Source organism: Patagioenas fasciata, chromosome 26 (assembly GCF_037038585.1).
Source record: "Patagioenas fasciata isolate bPatFas1 chromosome 26, bPatFas1.hap1, whole genome shotgun sequence".
Taxonomy (NCBI): domain Eukaryota; kingdom Metazoa; phylum Chordata; class Aves; order Columbiformes; family Columbidae; genus Patagioenas; species Patagioenas fasciata.
In genome coordinates, this window is record NC_092545.1 from 2,017,591 (window position 1) to 2,037,055 (window position 19,465).

Here is a 19,465-nt window from a genome sequence, read left to right on the forward strand (position 1 = left end):
TTGTCCAGAGCAGGGACGAGGGGTGGAGAGGGGAAACAAGTCAAAGGAGGGGGAAGAGGTTATTTTGAAGTTGGAATGCTTAAGTCAAAATGTACCCCGCAACTATTTGCACAACAGCTCCCTCATGCTGAGGCCACACTGGAAGGTCTATAGAAATGCATAAAACTCATAATTAACTTGTCGTGGCATCCAAGCAGCAGGAAACTGGAGAATCCTGGTGACAGGAGCACTAGTCCTCAGACGTAAGGCCACACCCAGGTATCGAAATCCTCCACCTTTGCTTTGAAATTTAAAGAAAAAAACAAAACCAAAACAACCCACAACACATCACTTTCAAGCACCACGACACAGCTTGGAGATGACACACCTGAGACATAAGACTCGTCAGCTCCTCAGCACCAGGACCAACCATGGGTGAGTGTAAAGTTCAGACAAGATTGAACGTTCTGGTATGATTTTCACTACTGCTAAATATCCACACCCTTGTTTCAACTCGGCAGCAGTTTTGACTATTGCACACATCTGATATTTCAGGTGTTTAATTTTAGGCCCCCAGTGCTAATCTCAGATTCAAATTTGACACATTTCTCCTCACTGCTCTGCATCTTCAGGAACCTCACAAACAGGCGTTTCTCACCCAGCCTTACTCCAACCAGATATGAACATCGCTTCCTTTTATCCTTCTCGCAACAGTAAAATAGACAAGACCCCAAGGTGCTGTGGCTCCCCATCTCCTCCCCAGCCCTCCACCACTCCTCAGCACCTCTTCTGTGGCTGGTCAGAGAACCCTTGCCAACAAAACACCTATATGCAGATACAACTGAAGAATACAAAAGGTTCCCATGTTTGACCGACACTACAGGGACTTGTTTCCCCTCAAAAGGTTGGTTTCATATTAGTTGCTTGCAATAAAAAATAGACCTAACACAAATTTTCCATCACTGGGACACCACCAAAACCAGCAGCAATGCACAGGTCAGCAAAATGATTTCCCCCCATAGGTAGGGTGGGTGTGAGGTCGCTCTGGTTGACATCACTGGTTCTAACTGGTGTTCTCTGCTACTGGCTGTTCAACCGCAGCCCCATCCTTCCGCAGGAGATGACAGAACCTGCAAAGGGGACATGAAACATGCCCCCTCCCATTCTGTGTCCTCAAAGACCTGTCCTGCACCATGAAGAAAGCAAGTGCTCAAGTGAGACGCAGGCTCTCAGAGCCAAGAGGCACTAATAAAGCCCATACATCACCCTCCAGCGAGGCACATACCCTTCTGAGCACGACAGACGTTGTTTATGTCAGCAGCATTACCCAGAGCACATAGGCAGAAGGGAGTGAACCCGCTAGTCCTTCATTCCCACCAACCCCCTGCATTTCCCCAGAGCAGCTTCAGGAGAGGTCCATTTGCCACAGCAGAAGCTTGTAAGAGAACATTTGAAACAGTTAATAGAATATGAAATGGAGAGAAAAACGGGAGCTAGCAACTGGTGTAGACAGCAAAGCTCTGAAAGGCAGTTTGAGTCACTACAGAGGGGTTTGTGAAATACTCAGAACAACATCTAGTCTTTACTGCACAAGAGTGCCAGTGCTGGTCCTTAGCAGGGCGATTTGGGGATGGCTGGTCTACATTTCAGACACGCAGTAGTTTCCCTCAAAGATGGACAGCATAATGCAAGGAAAAATGACCATCAGCTATATTTTAAAAGGATTCTTGCTGAAGTCATTGTAGATCCCCTGGATGCTACTCCAAAAATCACTGATCTCCCTCTATTTTATAAGGTATCTTGTCACAACTGAAAGATAATAATTAAAAGATGTACATAGCCAGTTGGATCCCTATCTCATTTCAGTTCCTGTGATCTGTCACCAGGGACTGGCACCACCCCAGCAGCAGGGACTGAATATACATCCCTCCCCTTCTCCTTTCCAGTACAGACACAACTCCTGCTCCTCAAAGAACCAGTTCACACCAGACTAGAGCCAGGATCTAGTGCAAATTTTACACTCTGCACAGTTCCAGCCGGTAAAGTTCTCCTTCAAACCAGGATGAGGAGATGCCTCTAACAGAGAAACACGAAAACCCATCAGCTTTTAACCCCAAGGGTTTGCTTACCTGTGCAGATGTGCTCTTGAGCTTCTCCAGGCCATTCTCCAGCCGCTCCATTTTTGCTTTTAAATCCTTGCCCTTCTTCAGTAGCAAATTCTGATAGAGTTTGATTTGCTCAAGGAAGGACTTTGGAGTGGTGTAGTTATATCGTCGCTCATTGCTCAGATACAATCACGAAATCTCGTTGACACTTGTGTGGACATAGGCCATGAATTTGCTTATTGAATCTTTCACTGAATCCTAAAAGTAAGATGAGAAGACAAGGAGAAAATATTTCAAACTGAACAACTATATGTAGTGCAGATCTGTGCCATATACAAAGGAATTTATTAACATTTTATTCTGCTGCAGCAAAATCCAGGCTGGAACATCTAAGTTGATCCCTTTTCATTTGTTATCTCTAAAATAACTTTGTCTGTTCATGTACTGTATACCTCTTTTTATATCTTTTTATCTCATATTTTATCTTATTCCAAGCAATTTTTCTAGCATTAAGCTCTATAAAATAACAGCCTTTCAAGCATAAATTTGGGCTTTTCTCCTCTACAAATAGGGAAAGCACACACATAAAAAGAAACATTGTAGACTTTATTCTACAAAAATCCTGCCCAGAAAAGCTAAATAAACATAACTGAATCTCTTTTAGTCTAGCAGCAGGTTGTCATCAATGAGAACTTGACATAATTTTGCCCTTGAGAATTACAGGCGCTCAGACACGCCTGTGGAGAGCAAAGCCCATGTTCCCTGCAATAACCATAAGCATTAGGTTATTTCCTGCACCGATTTGTAAGCTGCCGCTCTTGCTTGCAAAGCAGTGGTGTGTCTGGCAGTGCTATCAGTGCACAAACACAACATGGTGCCCACGGCCATGCTTCAGCTGAGGGCTGTGCCCCTCTCTGAAAAACCTGCTTTGCTTAAGTTAATTAGAATCATAGAAACATTTTGGTTGGAAGAGACACTTGAGAACATCAAGTGTAACGATAACTTAACTCTGGTATTAAATCATGGCCCTAAGAACTTAATCTCTGTCTAACCCCTCCACAAGGATGGTGACTCCAGCACTGCCCTGGGCAGCCTGTTCCAATGCCCGACAGCCCTTTGGGGAAGAAACCTTAGTTAATATCCAATCTGAACCTTCCCTGGCACAACTTGAGGCCATTTTCTCTCATCCTAAAGCAGTAGAGAGTTACCAGCAATTCCTCTCTGAACGGTCACCCAGATGTCCTGGGTGAGTGCTGTCCCTGCAGTGCTGTCCCCATCGCGAGAGGCACTGCTTGCACCAAGCAGAGGGACATGTCACACCTGGCTGCCACCAGCACCCCCCGCAGAGGAACCCAAACCCAGGCACGGCCATGGCAGCCCCAGATGCCAGTGGGTGAGGTGCTCACCTCCACGGTCTCTGTTTCTTGCAGAAAGCGGAGGCTGACAGACTCGAGGGCCTCCTGCGGCCACTCCTGGAACCAGTCTATGGCCGTGCAGCTGATGATGGCAGGGAACCTCCTGCTGCGGACACGGAGCTTGCTGCCCACGGGCGAAAAACACAGCACAACCTGCAGAGCCCAGGGAAGGAGAACGTGAGAAGACACAGCCAGGAGCAGGCATGGGGTTCCAGCTGCACAGCCCAGCTCAGGCTCTTCCATCCACTTCCAACAGGCACAGACTGAAACACAGGAGGCTCCATCTGAACATGAGCAGAAACTTGTTTGCTGGGAGGTGCCAGAGCCTGGCCCAGGCTGCCCAGGGCGGGTGTGGAGTCTCCTTCTCTGAGACATTGAAACCCGCCTGGACCCACCTGTGTGATCTGCTCTGTGACCCTGCGTGAGCAGGGCTTGGACTGGGGATCTGCAGAGGGCCCTTCAGCCCCCACCAGGCTGGGATTCCATGAATGGAAGATCTCACAGCACCAGCTGAGGTTACAGCAACCTCAGTCCTTGAGCCCTTGCACTTCAGGCCAGCAAGCCTGGCATGGAAAAAAACGTAATGTGGCAGTGAACACATTTTTTCTCTGCAATAAAGACAAGCAGTGGTGTTAAACATTGCCATGGTCAAAAGCAGAAGCCTGGCACACTTTCAAGCTTGAAGCTGGGTTTTAATAAAACCACCCTTCCCTGCTTCAGCAGTGAAACAAAGCTTTGCCCAGCAGGGAACTGGCATCTGTATTCAAGTGGTGCAACCAGGAATTAAAGTGAATGGATCTAAATTCTCCTGGCAGGACCACAGGCCCACCTGGGCTGTTTCCCCGAAAGCAGCATTGAAAAGAGTCGAGGTGGCTCAAACTCAAAATCTGCTTTTATCAGAGTGAGACATTTTTTGAATAGAGAAACCTCAAAACAAAGCAGAACAGAAATAAAAGCATTTATGAATATATTTTCCCTACTCATTGCATTTTTGTGCAGCAGGTCCTTTGCTTTTCAGGCTTTTATTTCAGTCCAGCTGCTAAAAGTTTCTGAGTTGCAGCAAATTGTGCAGTGTATGTGGGCCCCTGGGGGTCTCTCTTTGCATTATTCCGGGGCCTGGTCAAGGGGCTGTTACTCCCTTGCCCAGCATCCCCTCTGCCCCGCACCATTTCTCCTTCCTCCAGCCTTATCCCTTCCCTCATCCCCTGCCTTTCCTGCAGGCTGGGAGCCTCCTGCCCCACAGCCGCTTGGCCCACAGCTCCTCTTGGCAGCACAAGCTCTGCCTTTGCCAGCAGGAAACTCCTTCTGGAAGGACGTAAAGTCAGGACAAGGCAAAGTACCTTTCCTCTTTGTTGCCTCACAACCAGCTTTAACAGCAAGATAAGACCCAAGAACCAAAACCTACCACTACTGTTCATCACAGCCCTTTTCCTGTGAGCCCGCTGTGGTTCATAAATCCATATAAGCTTTGTTAATTGGCCACAAAGAAGGACATGGACAAGATGCCACCATGCAATGAAGTAGCAACATGTGAGCAAGGACCAGCTTGGGAAGCAGTGTATCTCACTCAGTGCATCATCCCTCTCCCACTTGTTAGCCCTGGCTGGTACCTTAGCAAGTGTCATAGGACAGGCTGCTGTTAGCTCAGATGTCGCTATAGTGGGTCAACACCTCCATCATGATCTGTTTTTCAGAAGCCACAAAAGAACTGCCTGTAACAAACCCACTTTAGTTTCCATTTCAGAAGAGGCAGCTGAACTTAGAGCTCCTGCTCCTCTGCCATGGCCACTGCGCATGGGGACAGACACACAGAAATCCTTCCTGCACCTTCAAGCATATGCCTTGGGCACCTCTACGTTTTTCTGTCAGGGCCAGGCAAGTTTCAGGAAGCTGTCCATGTACAAAAGCCTCTTCACAGGATCCCAGACGATTGGGCTGAAGGGCCCTCTGCAGATCCCCCAGTCCAAGCCCTGCTCACGCAGGGTCACAGAGCAGATCACACAGGTGGGTCCAGGCGGGTTTCAATGTCTCACAGAAGGAGACTCCACACCCGCTCTGGGCAGCCTGGGCCAGGCTCTGGCACCTCCCAGCAAACAAGTTTCTGCTCATGTTCAGATGGAGCCTCCTGTGTTTCAGTCTGTGCCTGTTGCCCCTCACCCTGGCGCTGGGCACCACTGTCCATCCTCTGACACCCACCCTGGAGATATTTATAAGCATAAATAATACTTCCTAGCTGACCCCATCCATCTGCTGTAACACACGGTTAAGGAGAAGGGTAGAAAAAAGAGAAGGGATCAGCCTCAAGTAAATCATATTCACACTGCCCTTCCAGTGCACCACAATAACAGGAATAGATCCATGAGGGGACGGGAGGCAGAAGACAACCAAGATGCTGAAAAGTCACAAAACAGCATCAGGACTCATCAGAAAATCCCCTCTACACCCAGAGAGGGAAAGAGCAGGACTGCATTCCCTCTCCTTGGGCACCTACACTGTGGCATGGTCCTCAAATTTTCCCTCAAAAATTAATTTTCCAGTTGTTCCCCATCCTAAACATGTACCTTCCCACATCAAAAAAGCAACGGGCCACCCTATCTCAGTGACCGTGTCCCACCAACACAAACGGAGCAGTAAGGAGGAGGACATGCTTTCATTGAGCAAAGATCAAGGCTTCTCTCTGCCCTCCCCAGCTCCTGGCCCTGTGCCGGCAGCAGTGAACAGCGCTGCAGAGGGGTAAACACCTTCTGGAACAGTCTCACTCTCCTGTGCGCCTCACTGTGCTTTCCCCGTGAGCTGAGCACACATGGGAAATAGTCCTGAAACTGTTCTGGGATCTTTTGGACATATTCATAAGGCCTTTCTATGCTGGATTATGGGCTGTGCTGGAAGAAATCCTGTAGGCACATTGCATGCCACTCAGTTTCCAGCACTCTGTTTTTAACATAATACTTCATTTCTTCTGGCAATGGAACCCCAACAACATGAACACTGATCCCTTCAGCAGCTCTTTCAAGCAGCAAGACCTCGTCCTGATGCACCCCTGTGCCCGGCTTTGAAAAGGGAGCGGCTGGTCCTGCTCAGCTCTTGAAAGAGAACGTTCTCAACTTCCATAGTGCTTTCTAACACCCAAGAAGTGATGGCAACAGAGAGCATTTCCTGCACTTCAGTACTACTTGCTGAGTGCATCACAGTTCTCATCATGAACAGGCAGAAAAGCCTTTCAGGCTGCGGTCTGACCTTCCTACCAGGCAGCCCAAAGCATCTTCACCCCATGCTCCTGCACCAAGGCAGATGGCGAAGACCTGAACTCCCCCAGCCTGTCTCACCTTCAGCTGCCGTCGAACACGCTCTGTAAAAAACTTCCAGCAAGTCTCCCTGGAGTCCACCAGCCCTCGGCCTTTGACTTCATTCCTCACGCTGTTGATTATGTTTTCTACTTCATCATCGGGGAAGAGATCAGGGATTTCACCTGAGAAGAAGGCAGGTTTGGGTTTACTGGTCTGGATTTTGTTGCAGTCGCAGAGCAAAGTGAAGCAGGTGCCTCCCTCTTCAGGGCCTTGGGGAAAACCCTTCCTTGAGAAAAATCGTTGTGCCAGGCGCCCATAGGCCCCAGCAGCAGCAAAGTGGCACAGAACATCATTCTGCTAAAAAATAAGCCCTTGTGAGAGCAACATTTCTCATAAAAGTATGAGCTAAACAAACACAGAATAAAGCCAAAGTACAGAAAGTCCATTTTTGTCAGATCGACAGTGCTGATTAGATTACAAAAAAAAATCGCAAATACCTAATATGCTATACACAATAATGAAATAATTTCAGTTTTGCAAATCAATTAGTTACCTGTACCGTTCCTGCAGCTGTTCAATGCCATTGCCAGTGCTGGTAAAATAACTCCCACATCACCAAAACATTTTAAAAGTCAGAAATCTTTTAAAAACTTTTTAAAGTTAATAGTTATGCAACTGATTGCCAAAAACATAACCAGCCAATTTTTCTTTTTTTTCTGGTTACTTAATTTATCACCTATTCACTTCCCTTCTGGCTTCTGATTTGATTGAAATCATTATTATTGAGTGAGATACTGTCAATATGAGCACTAATTACTTAGGAAAATACACTAATCAGATATCTGCTTGTTTATAAGAGAGTCTAAAATATATATTCTGTTCTAGCTCCTTAGGTGATGGAAAGAAGTGAAACAAGTAAGAAAAACAAGCCTGCAGAGAGCGGGAAGCAGCCAGAGCCCTCAGGCAGCACCCGCTGGGTGGCACTAGGTCACGTTTTGGGAGGTCATAGAACCATAGAACGTCCTGACATGGACAGGACCCCCAAGGATCGTGGAGTCCAACTCCTGTCCCTGCAATGACAACCCCACAGTTCACACCGTGTGTCTGAGGACGTTGCCCAGTCTCTCCTTGAACACTGTCAGGCTGGGGCCGTGACATCGCCCTGGGAGCCTGTTCAGTGTCCAGCACCTCTGGGTGAAGAACCTTTTCCTCATGTCCCACTGACCCTCCCTGACACATCTTCTGCCATTCCCTGGGTTCTGTCACTGTCACAGAGAAGAGCTCAGCCCTGCCCCTCCTGCTCCTGCTGAGGAACCTGCAGCCCCATGAGCTCTGCCCTCAGTCTGCTCTGCTCCAGCTGAGCAAACCCAGGGACTTCAGCCGCTCCTCATATGGCTTCCCCTCCAAACCTTCACCAGCTTCATGTCCCTCTGGACACCCTCCAGTAGCTTTATCTCCTTTTCTCCTGTGTCCCCAGCCCTGCACACAGTGAATGCTGCAGGTGAGGCCGCCCCAGCACAGAGCAGAGCGGGACAATCCCCTCCCTGCTCGGCTGGCTGTGCCGTGCTGGATGCACCAGGACACGGGGCCCTCTTGGCTCCAGGGACACTGTTGGCTCATGTTCAACTTGCCACTGACCAGAACCCCCAGAGCTCTCCATGGAGCTGCTCTCCAGCATCTCGTCCCCCAGTCTGTCTGTACAGCCAGGGTTGCTGTGTCCCAGGTGCAAAATCTGGCACTTGCCCTTGTTACACTTGTCATGGTCCCTCCCATGGTCCCTTCCTCAGTCCTCAGTCCAGCCACAATTCTGAGCTGCCTCCCCAGACCCTGAGTGAGGACTTCTGATCTGTCCCCTCTTCCCCACATAGCAGCTACAGGAAAATGTGACACCTTTCTGAACCACCGCAAAATGACCTGGACATCCCAAACCAGGCTGCTTGGCCTGCCCCTTGCTGCAGGACACTGCAGAGCTTCACTTCATGTCATGAGATATTTGTGCCATCTACACAGGTGACAGGAGCTACTCACCAGCCTCCACAACAACCCCTGTCTTTACTCCTGATTACAAATTTATCACAGGCAGAGATTGTTTGCTGCTCAAACCATCTGGCCAATTTACAGCCACAGATGTCAACTCTGGAGTTTCGCACAAACTATCGCTTCCCTGTGCTTTCAACTCTCCAGTCCTCACCATGCACAGAGGTCACCCGAACCAGCTGGAGTCTTCCCACTCCTGACTCATAAATAAGGAAAAAAGCATCATGCAGTTGGTAGCAGTGATTTTCCAGGGACTCTGGGGAATATGCCCAGGCTGGGTTACCCCCTGCGGTCACGGTGACACAGCCGCACGCTCCCATGTGCGCTGTAGCTGCAGTGCGCCCTGCATGGGGAGTGCTCCACCACACATACTCATGCCGTGTTCTGCAGCGAAACAGAGCATCTGTGTGTAGGCTGGCTATTCTGCAATTGTTTGGGCAAGCAACAACTCAAAAACTTTAATGGAAAAACAAAGAGGAAAAGGACTGCAATGGGACAAGCAGCTAGGTGACGCACACAGACACGGTCATTTGGTGGCTTTGTACCATCCACCAACTTGCAGTCAAATATTCCAGCCAGGAAAAACCTTATTAGGTAACTAGAGTGTGGATGCATGAGATCCACAGGTCAAACTCTTCATCTGTTGATACATTCCTTGGGCTCTGTCCTCAGCTGCAATGTCACAACAGACACGTCTCTTAACTGTAGAGAGTATACCATGAAGTATGGAAAAACTAGGTACACAACATCAGAGAAAGAAAAACTATCAGATGATGGAGTACATCCTCACAAAGGAGACCTTATCATGGCTTTTAGTCCAGAACTTAACCCACATATCTTCTAGCTCACTTCATATATTGCCCTTCTGTATATTCTAAAACCACAGATGCTACCATGAGCACAACCACACTGAGAAGGGGGAAAGGGGAAATCAAGCAATGACAGAGGTACCTGATGCTAAGAAGTCACTCACCAGCACCAAGAACTGCTCATCTGCCACTTGAGCGTCGGTCATCAGGAACACGATGCCTATGTTCTTCACACCGGCTTTCAGGTACAGGTTTGCCAGGTCTGCCTGGACGTTGAAAAGCAAGAGGACTTAGGGGGTGCACCTCCATTCTGCAAAACTCAGGTAGGTACCACATCTACAAGCAGGATATTTCAGAATCTTCCCATTAACCAAGAATAAAGCAATGGCAATTAATTAGCGTGAAACTGCACTTTGGCCACTCTCCATCTTCATGGCTGAGTCTGCCAGGTTATATGGGGGAGTCTATCGCTGTCATCATTGTAAGACTTTACCCAGTAAGACTTGACGTTACGGCCAGGTCTGTGTAACACAAAAAAAAAAGAGAAAGAAGCCCTGGCCAGCACCGCTACACACAGGGAAATGCTTGTAGCTGGAACACCTGGAGGTCAATGGATGTGGCTAAAGACATCAGTGCAGTCCCTGGTTGTGGAGGCTGCCCTGGGAGTTCAGAAAGGCTTACTGTGGGCACAATAAGTCACTATACGGGGACATTAAAGCACCACAGGGACTGGGAGGGACAGCAGCCACTGAAAATGTTGGACCTTGGTGTCCCCATGCTGTAGATTTCTCTGATTTCACAACTATACCTGAATTTTCTTTTTTTTTTCTGAGGTGCTGCAACACATTTCTTTCTGCTTGTGAAGAAAGGAGAAGGACACCTTGTGCAAACAGGGATGTTTTCAGTTTTATTCCTTTCCAGAGTCTGAGCAGGGACTCGCCCTTCAGTGTCCCACTCAGTGCAGTGATGCTGACAGAGAAACTGCTCATATGGAAAAGCTGTTTCACCTCAAAGGGGACAGTGTCCTGATGAAGGACACAGTGTCCTCCTGATGAAGGACACCAACTTCTTGAAATCCAAGTTGTTCATGAGATGGGAAAAACGCCATCATCCCGCTCAAACTCCATCATTTCCTTCCTGCCCCTCCAAGCAGGATACAAGGCATGCGGGAGACACTGAAGGAATTTACTGGCCTGTGTTCCAGAAACTTTCTTAGAAATTCAGCAAATATACACACTCCCTCAAAAAGAATCATTTGTTACTTCCATCACTGGAAATTTGAATTAGATCAATTATAACAGCACGAGGGGCCAATGCCAGACAGGGTAATCTGTCACCATCCTGCTCTTCCATATCGAAGAAAAAAAGATGACTCCATATTTCATAAACTCTTTGAAAATGAATAGAGAGTGAAGGGAACATCAAATTATCTTCCACCTCCACAGACAGAAGTAAAGACATGCTTTGAAAACAAGTTTATTAATGCTGGTTTCAAGCTATATTCCTAGATGGGAGCACAGGTTTTCTCAATGAATAGGCAGGTAGGAGCTAGAAAATTGTACGAGTGGGGCTGAAGAACACAGAGGAAAGTTGAAAATACCCAATGGATGGAGGATCAGGCTTGTGTGACGTGACAAAAACATGACAAAAACAACCTGTACACAACTGCAGGTCATCAGGCCCTGCCTCTGATGGGGAAGGAAGGCAAGGGTTCATTGGCCATCGCATCTCCCGAGCAGAATGGCGTGAAGTTACTGAGGTTGTGATTTTTACAACATTTCTGATGAGAATCCTTTTGCCAGCAGCTAAAATACTTGAAAATCATTTCAACGATATTTTACAATGTTGATTTGTAACTTCTGTGCTCACTAGCCTGCGCATAGATATAAGCACAGGCACCTGTTCTCTATAGTGAACCATCCACCATCCCCTCAGTCCCTCCCTCATACAAAATCCTGGTGGAAGGACTGGATACGACTTTGGAACTCTCCTCCTGCTCTCTCCTGCTCCTTTTCCACCTCCAAATCACTCCACAACAGGCACCTCACAGATGAGCTAATTACCACATCTTGGTTTAATTAGAAATAATAGTCAAATACGGTTTCTTGAACAAGCATTAACTGAATGTCCACACCAGGGGTTTATCATCGGAGCCCAGCGCTGACTCTGAGCCTTGGGCTGGGATGTTGTTGGGTCTGGCCAGCTCAGAGGGCTGGCAGGGGACATCAGGCCTGTCTGCACCCCACAGATGTGTTGGGAAGCACTGCTCCTCTCTGCAGTCCCATATAGTCTCTGGAGCTTTTTACTGTCTTCACAATGGCGTCATTCAACACGCAACAAGACAGAATCACAGGATCCCAGGCTGGTTGGGCTGAAGGGCCCTCTGCAGATCCCCCAGTCCAAGCCCTGCTCACGCAGGGTCACAGAGCAGATCACACAGGTGGGTCCAGGCGGGTTTCAATGTCTCAGAGAAGGAGACTCCACACCCGCTCTGGGCAGCCTGGGCCAGGCTCTGGCACCTCCCAGCAAACAAGTTTCTGCTCATGTTCAGATGGAGCCTCCTGTGTTTCAGTCTGTGCCCGTTGCCCCTCACCCTGGCGTTGGGCACCACTGAACAGAGTCTGGTCCATCCTCTGACACCCACCCTGAGATATTGATCCATTGATCAGATCCCTCTCAGCTTCTCCAGCTCAACAGCCCCAACTCTCACTGAGTCTTTCCTCATCAGAAAGATGCTCCAGACCCCTCAGCATCTTTGTCTCCCTCTGGTAATTCCTTGTCCTTCTTAAATTGGGGATCCCAAAGTTTTCAGGGCAAGTTCTGCTTTTCATTCCCTTCCGCTCCACCTCAGCCCCAGGAGTCACCCACCTTCAGGTCAGGGATCCCGTACCCTTTCCTCAGCGTGATCTGGAAAAGCTCCAGGGAGCTGATGAAGGCCGCCAGCCTGGTCAGGCTCTGCTTCCCGCTTCCACCCACGCCGACCAGGAGAGCGTTCCCTCGGGGGGACTCCAGGATCCGGTTGATGCGGCAACTAAATTGAAGCATATAAAATCTGTCATTAATAAGAGTATTTTTCTTATTCTCTGCCCACTGCTTTTCAATATATATTTTAATCACTAGGAAACCGTAGTCTGAATGGGATGAAAAATGTCAATCTAAGAGACATGTCAGCAATCAATCCCCATCTCTGCTGAGGCCCAAACAAAGGACGTAGCTGATTAAAAAAATAGTTTGGTGGTGATTCAAACTGTGTCCAATATTTTTCCACCTGCCAAGTCCTGCTGGATAGAAATATTTTAAGGTGAAGGCCTGGATGTCTTTGCAGGGAGGACAAGGGAAAAAACACATTACATGGACATGCAAATAGTGAGAACAGAATTCATGGCTCTGGTGCACCTCTCCAGTGAAGGTTCCTCTTCACAAAGCGTTTTGGGTTCATGTTCAGGTGAAGGGTCCTGCTATGCATTAAAGCATATTCATATACATCTGGAATAGCATAATACCTGTCTGGAAAATACAGTCCAACATTATTTATCCAAGCCACCATTAAGAGTGAGATTTTGTCACACTTAAAATGAACTTGCTATTGTTTTTCAGGTCTGTTCACTTGTCCTTGAGAGTTGCACAGTGAGCTCTGCCCCCAGTCTATTCTCTTTAAGCAATTGCTGACATCCCCACGTTAAAATCCCAAGTGAGGGAGGTTTAGAGGATCCTACCTGTGAAAACCTCACTGTCAGGTGTCTGAAATGCAAGCACCATTCCCCTCTTGACATCACTGCCTTTATTCAACTCACTTAACTGAGTATTTTCCTAGACTAATCTAATTAATTTTTCAAATAAGACTGCAAGAAATACTGTACTGCTTTATTACAACTCAAGCGTCTTATGATCTATGTGCAGACTCCCACAGATTGTGAAATTAAACCCAGAATAGCAATCCAGCTTGTGTGGAGAGCTGGAATGTTCCTGCTTTTCATTCTCTAGCTGGCTGTCCCCAAAAGCAAGGGCACGGGGTGTGCGTTGGGAATGGGCACCATGAGCCCCGGGTCAGGAGGTGACTGACCCATATCCCCCACCTCCCCACATACATTAACTCCCTTACTTTTTTTTCCCAACAGAAACTTCACAACAAATTCAAGATGTCATCCATAAGCTGTTGGAGATGGAATAATTTGTGTGTTTCAGCAAAACGCAATTTCCAAATGCGCTGAATCGAAATCACTCAGCTCCAGTGAAAATCATGCTGAATACTCAAACCTCGCCTTCCCGATTACTCACAATATTAACTGGAGGGATACTGACAGGTTTTGTTGAAAATCCCAATTTATGTAAAGTGCAAAAGAAGCACAAGATTAAAATTACTGTCACCTTTCTGCAAGCAGAAACACCAATGGACATCAGGTTGCATATGACTCATTAATACAAAGAAGTAAATGCCCAAACTATAAGGGAAGCCATGCCCCAGCACAGCCAGCACGCTGCACCGCAAAAGGAACAGATTGCTGAGCTCTTAGAACAGAACTGGTTAAACAGCTAGTTAAAAGGAGTAGAAATTTATATATATATATGTATTTTTTTAATTTGCATGAGAGTAACTGCATTAGGTTACCAGGTCCAGCAAACCTGAAATCACCCACACAAGCGTGCAGCAGGACAGCGGCTTCCTTCTAGCTTAGTCACAAACCTGCTCTTCATGATACAATGTTTCCAGGCAAAATCAGTTAAAACTATGATTTACAGGGGAGGTTCATCTTCAGAAATTATCTGAGGCCAGGTCTGCATTTCAGCCCCCAAAAATCAGACCACATCTGGAATATTGTGTCCAGTTGTGGCCCCTCAGCTCCAGAAGGACAGGGAACTGCTGGAGAGAGTCCAGCGCAGCCACCAAGATGCTGAAGGGAGTGGAGCATCTCCCGTGTGAGGAAAGGCTGAGGGAGCTGGGGCTCTGGAGCTGGAGAAGAGGAGACTGAGGGGGGACTCATTCATGTTTACAGAGATCTAAAGGGTGAGTGTCAGGAGGATGGAGCCAGGCTCTTCTCGGTGACAACCAGTGATAGGACAAGAGGCAATGGGTACAAACTGGAACACAGGAGGTTCCACTTAAATTGGAGAAGAAACTTCTTCCTGGTGAGGGTGTCAGAGCCCGGCCCAGGCTGCCCAGGGAGGTTGTGGAGTCTCCTTCTCTGCAGACATTCAAACCCCCTGGACCCCTTCCTGTGGAACCTCAGCTGGGTGTTCCTGCTCCATGGGGGGATTGCACTGGATGAGCTTTCCAGGTCCCTTCAACCCCTGACATTCTGGGATTCTGTGATTCTGTGGAATTCCCAACAAGCATTTAAATCATGTGTAAGAGCTGGAGGTACGTGTCACGATCCATACCACAGGCATGTAAATAGCTTCATAATGATCAACGGAGGCTCGCTATTTTCATATAGTCCCACGTGTCCAGTTTCCACAGGGAATCCAGCTGGACCTCCAGGCATCGGAATGCAAGCAGGCTTTCCAAAGGATCCAGGCAATTTAAGTGCCTCAGTCCATTCAAACTAGTAGCCTGAATTCACGTAATCTCACATTATATACATTTGAAAATCCCACTGAGAATTGTGTAAACGTGCCTCTAACCCAGTTGTGAAAGCATTTAGGGACATCCTGGTGTAACTAGTTCTGTGGCTGGCTGTCAAGTGAAGACAAAAAGCACTTGATCAATGTCATGTACAATAAACGTCTGTGCCGTATGCAGAGCATCAAGGGCCAAAGATGTAACAGCAACCAGACTTCAAACGACCAGCAGCATGCTGACCCTCCATCCGACAGCCCCGCATCCTCACAGTGTCAAAAGATCCCCCCAGCAGCAGCTGGAGAAGCAGGGCAGTATTTGTGCAGGACACACCACGTGGGCAGATGAAGCTTCTGCACACCTCCAGCTCCTTCTGCTCTAATAATGGATACCGACATCCTCCAGAAACCTCCATGGAAACAATCTGCATGGATAAAAGCTACAATGAGAGCATAAAGACAGAAAACTCCCTTACACGTGGCACATGGCGTCCTCAAACAGCACCAGGCTCATGGCAGCGTTGACTTCGTTGTAGCTGCCCAAGGCTTCCACAAGGATCTTGTTCAGCTCCTCCCAGGTCGGAACTGGCCTGTAGCTGGGTTCTCCAACGCCTTTAGCGAAATGGCAATAAATGTTCATTCGCTTGGTCTGCTCTAAAGTTTCCTCAATGTCCTGTCAAATTTAAAAATAATTTTTAAAAAAGGTATATAAGAAGTAAAGGAGAAAACACTGCAGCTCTATGTCATCTTTCCAAGTGAAGCACAGTGTTCCAAAAAATGTCCATATAGCTGCACCTGTGTGTTGAAAAAGGGGAAAGAGCGACAAAAGGGAAGGAAAGGGAAAGGATAAAGCCCCAATACTTGCTCTGGACCTTTTGTAAATCACAAGAACTCATCACCTTAAGAAAATGTGAGCACAAGAAAAGCCCCACAGCAACAGCTACAGCATGACACTGTTGCATGGACAATGATTAACAGCCAGAGGAAAAAGCACTGTCTGCGTTACTGTGATATTTGCAGGACTCCAATGGCAACACTGCCGGGTGATGACAGGACTGAAGCCAAGCAGGTCTAGAGCTTCCATTAGGAAGATATTTTGGAAAAAAAGGAAAGCACTAGGGATTTGTGCCTGCATCTCACTTTACTCCCACCAAGACTGGGGATCTGACTCTTTTGCTTTTGCCACAAGACTCAAGACATTTAAATAAAATAATTTAATTAATTCACAGAGCCGAAATCTCCTCTCCCCGGTGCCCTTAGGGAGAGCATCGTTCACCCAAATACCAACATTGGCAGCCCAGGAAGCAGTTGACAGAGATTTTGCTCCTGGTGTCCCACCAAGAGCATCACACTCCCTGCAAGTGAGAGACTGGCAGACCTTGGGTCAAACTTCTCTTGCCCAAGGAACCTTTTTCCTGTAAGCACGTACGTTATTATCAGAGTTATGAACCTCAACACTTACGTCATATAATTTCTTCACCGTCTCCAGCTGGATTTTATCAAAGGTACCATAATCCTTTTCTTCAACCATCTTATCCCGGTAGACTCGGTTTGACTCGTGCAGGTAGAGTTTCACCAGGTCTTGGGGGTGCTGCAGACATTCCGGGGTAGAGAACAGAAGGCCCTGTGGGGTGCAGAGACCAGCAGTAAACCCCACCTTGACCTGAAGGGCCTGATGTCTCCCCAGCATCCAGGCTGAATGGGGCTGAATCACTCAAAATGCAGAGTTACTGTAACAACCTGCAAATAAACTTCTGAAGAAGCCCCTGGAGAACGTGCCCTTCGTTACCTCCAATTTCCCAAAGCAATTGTATATATTACACCAATTTTAATAGCCAAAGTGCATCCCCAGCGCAGCCTGATCTCCAAGAGTGCGTAGGGTCAGACACCAGCCCGACGGGCGGGTTTCTGCATCCCAACACCACAGCACGGCTGCTTTGTCAAGAAGAAGATAGTTTGGACATCTTAGCGGTGATGATTTTTTTCTAAAATCAATTAATTTTAATTAGGTGCATTCTGGCTGCAGGAAATATTAGTTTCTGTCTGCTTATCACAGCATGTTTACCATGAACTCTATTAAAATGCATAAAAGAATTATATTTCAAAGAGGTGTCACCTATTACTAAGCCTATTAACAGCACCCAGGGTTTTCAATGGCATGTATTAAACAGACAGTTTTTATTCCTAACATCTAATTATTTACACACAAAACATAAAATGTATTAAAAGCCATGTAAAGCAGGCCATCTCAGCTCGATGGATCATGGCTCAAATCATTTGGGTTTCACATTTGTCATTACAGCTGTCAAGCTGTTATTTTATTTATTTCAGAGAAAAGATAGTGAGAAGAGCTGATGACTCAAAGAGAATAAGGTGAAACCCATCAGGTCCTAAAAAAAAGTCACTCTAAAGACACTCCAAGCCACAAAAGTTGTGTTCTTGATGCCAGCAAATGTAAGGCTCAGAGGGAAGAAAATCCACGTTTCACAAATCTGTAAGCAGTTTATTAACTTAACACCTGAACATCTCCCCTTCCTTCACTTTACAGACCCGACTCTCCCGACTCCTCTCAGCAGAGCTACCAGGCTCTGCCACGGCAACCAGCTGCGTCCCCAGAGAGCGACGGGGACGCTCTAGATATGGAAGAAATTGCTGCCCCTGAGGGTGGTGAGAGCCTGGCCCAGGTTGGCCAGAGAGGTGGTGGATGAACCATCCCTGGAGACCAGGCAAGAAAAATAAATAACTTTTTCTTTGCAGTCTAAATAACATTTAAAATTATACTAACTAGTGCAGCATAGCGACCCCTTTCTAGCTGTCCTGCACTGCTGGATGAAGCACCTGCTCTCCTTTCTCCTGACGTTCTTCTTGGGGAGCCTGGAGCTGCCTCAGCAGCGGTGACATGAAAACAATGACAAACACAACAACAGCGTGTGGGCCACAAACTCAAGAGTCCTATTTAAAGTGCCAATTTTTAAATCTGCTCTGATATCAGGGAGGGTTGACGAGAGGCTCCAGTCACCCCCTTGGCACTGCATAGAATCACAGAATCATTTCAGCTGGAAGAGACCCTCACGAACATCGAGCCCAACCATACCCTAATTCTAGCATGAAACCATGTCCCTAAGCACCTTGTTTAAACACCTTTCAAACCCCTCCGGGGATGATGACTCCACCACTGCCCTGGGCAGCCTGTTCCATAGCACCGTGGTTGCCATGTGCGATAGAGCAGCTGCTGGCACCTGGACCTCTGTTAGGAAGAAAAATAGCAGAGATGGGAAGAGAGAAGGAGGGGGAAGCTGTGAAACCAGACTGGCTCAGGTAACCACACGCCAGCCAAACCCAAGGTAAAGCTGTGCCAAACAACCGTGCCAGACCAAGGCACAAAACAAACTCTTGCTGACCCTGCGCCCATCTCGCCGCCGTCATTCCCAACTCAGCCACAATGTCAGCACGTAACACACAAGGTGCATTTCGGTGCTTCAAGCCTGAAGTTTGCAGGGCTCTTTAGTGAGCTCAACCAAGGGTGAACATGAAAATCCCTCCCCATGCAAAGGAGTGAGGAGTTCACTGGCAGCGGAGCCGACGTGGAGCAGCAGGACACGCCGGAGCCCCCGCTGCTGTCTGGCTGTCAGGAGGAGAGAGCCTGCTCTTCCCCAGCCGCCACAGATCTTAATGTGACATGCTGCTTCAAAATCTTGTTAGAAATAGGAATAAAAAGCAAAATACAACCCTGCTGGGTCTATGATTATTATTTTACAGAGATGACAGATATAATTTAGAGCATAATACCATGGTAACCCTTTCAGATGGAAAGAAAGACAGCAGCAGGGCTTTCTCTGGTGGGAGCCAGCGGGGAATGTATTTTTAAAAAGCATAATCCACAACTCTGTCACTGCAGAGACCTGTCTGCTTTAATCAAGGGGAAATTGCTTGGAGCGTACCAATCAATTTAACTCTGCAGTGCATGGTGGGACCCAGAGGCACGAAAAGGTGCTGTAGAAGTGCAAGACAAAGTAGTGTCGGACTTGAACCACAGACGGGACCCACTACAGAGCGAAAGTAACAGATAATACCTTCTGATGAGCCCAAAGGATTACAAAGGACTGAAGGGTGACCTTGCCCCTGCAGCAGTAACATCAGTAACAGTAAATTATATACTCACAACAACCAGGAGCCAGGCTGCCGTTCCTGCAGACCTTGCCTAACCCTGCTCCAGCCCCTTCTTGCCTGTCATCCCTGACTGTGGTTTCCAGCCCCTCCTCATATTTCCAGTGAAA

At 47.6% G+C, this 19,465-nt stretch overlaps 1 pseudogene; it reads right to left on the reverse strand.

The window, feature by feature from the left end:
• Positions 1 to 19,465, reverse strand: part of LOC136112701 (dynein axonemal heavy chain 9-like) — a 116,274-nt pseudogene that overhangs the window by 18,405 nt on the left and 78,404 nt on the right.